We start from the raw sequence: 2,161 nt of genomic DNA, 5'->3' as shown, positions 1-2,161 counted from the left end.
AGGGGCTGGGGACGGGGGGCCTCGGGCGCCGTGATGGGCAGCTCAGACTTTGCGTCCTTGGCAGCTTGGGAGCGGTGTGGAGCTTGGGGCCGACGAGTGGCGGCAAGAGACCGGTACCTGGGGCCCTGATCCAGCCGCGGCCCGAGCCCGGGCAGGGCTGCGGCGGGAACTTTGGCTCCCATTGTGTGCCCTGAGCGGAGCCCTCCACGCACCCGAGTCCCGCAGCAGCCCTGTGAGGCGTAAGATTCGTCACCTCCGTTTTACAGTTGAGGAAACTGAGGCTCAGGGACTCATGGTCTGTCTGACTTCCAAACCGGAAAGATACTTTTGGCCACTGCCTCCCTCGTGGAGAATAGGAGCCTTGTGAATTTTAAACTGCTGGGTTCTAGAAGTCTTTCCCGGTTCTTCATTGGATTTGAGCCTCAGGTCCCCCTCATTTCGCAGATTAAAGAAAATAGGCTGCGGGACCTAGAGGAGGCATCGTAAGAAAAAACAAAAGGTTTTGAGGCTTTGGGGAGGGCGGTGCTGTTCTGCTCACCTGCCTGCTCTAAGCTGGGCCTGCAAAGCCTCTCTCCCGGTCGTGGCTGAGGGGTGATTCCTGGGTTTTGGCTGCGTGCCCAAGGTGCTGAAGCCACAGTGCCTTCCCTGGACCAGCTGAGGGAGGCCTTTTCTTTAGTTGGAAGCGGGTCCCTTACGGTGCAGCTTCCCAGACTTGGACAAGCCTGGTGGCACAGGTGATGAAGCGGAACCCGTCCAGGCCAAAAAGTAGGGGTTCCCTGAGTCTGGCTACCGTGCAGACCCCACTGTCCCTGAGCCACAGTTTCTCTCTGTGTAATCCTGGTTGGACCAGGGACCTTCATGTCGAAGACATGGCAGCTGCTTTAAAAAAAAAAAAAAAAAAAATCCTTCCAGTGGTACACGATAGTGTGTTTGTAACAGGGGATTTCCTTTGCCACATGACTTGCCTCACTTCTGCCACCATTTCATTCCTGAGGACTTGCCCGGGTCCCAGGCCTGTGCTGCTGGGTGAAAGGAAGACAGTGTGAGATCGCCCCGGCTCCTGCCCAGCCAGCCTCCACTGGCAGTAGACCCCCACCCTGGCAGTCACTGTCCTTTCTGAGTCCCGGTCTCCAGCTAGAAGGTGGAGTTGGGGAGACCTGAGCACCTGGTACCCATGGTATTGGGGGTGGAAGGTAGTGTGAGAAATACACCTCAGCCAGTGCCCCGCACATAGGTGGCAGTTACTATGGTGTCAAGTCCCCTCTGCCCTGGCTGCTGCTGCCCTACTGAGAGGCAGCCAGTGTTTTTCCGTGACCCTCCCAAGCCGTTAAGAGCAGAGCTGAGTCACTGTCTGGCCAGACACAAACCTTCAGCCATTATTCCTGAGTGAAGCCTCCAGCTGCTCTGGGCCCAGGTGTGGAGGCTCAGAGGACTGGAATCCACCCTGGCAGTCACCAGCCGCGAACCACACCCACCAACCAAACACGCACCTGCCCAAGTCCTGGGACCCCCTCAACCCCCAGCAAAGCCGATGGCCTGGCTGCCTGGCCCTCAACTGCTTCCCTCAAAGGACAGGGACAATTAAAAGAATGTTTTAAAAATGCCTACTCTTCTGTCTGCACAAACTTCCCAGTTGCAAAACCACGCCCCTTTGTTATCTCCTTGGGGCTCTAACAAGCCCATCATGAAGGGGTTTTGGTTGCCCCTATTTGACAGCTGGGGAGAAGCCAAGGCAGGCCCTGTCCTCCTTACTCTGCCTCCACTGTCCCCAGGAAGGTGTGGGGATGGAAGGCCAGGGATTTGGAGTACTGGGCTCGAAGCTGAGGCGTGGATTCCAGTCCTCTGAGCCTGTCTCTTGGTTTCTTAAACTGGAGGCAAAGGCAGTGGCCTCCCCAGGACTGCTGTGAGGATTAAAACAGAACTTTGAAGCTTGGTCCACCTGCTCCCAGGAGGTGCCTGAGCGCCCCTCGTCTTCAAAGTGATTCCTGGTTTGTTCCACATGAGGCAGCCCTATCTGCCCGGGCCTTTCTGCCTCTAGGCCTGTGCTCCTGTCAGTACCTCTGCCCGAGTTCCGTTCCACTCCCACCCCATAACCACACATTTCAATCTTCCCCTCCAGAGCAATTTACCTGCTACTCTTCTTTTTTTTTTTTTGAGTTGG

Source organism: Carlito syrichta, unplaced genomic scaffold (genome assembly GCF_000164805.1).
Source record: "Carlito syrichta isolate Samal-C Ts95f unplaced genomic scaffold, Tarsius_syrichta-2.0.1 Scaffold306853, whole genome shotgun sequence".
Lineage (NCBI taxonomy): Eukaryota > Metazoa > Chordata > Mammalia > Primates > Tarsiidae > Carlito > Carlito syrichta.
Note: the sequence above shows the minus strand (reverse complement) of the source record.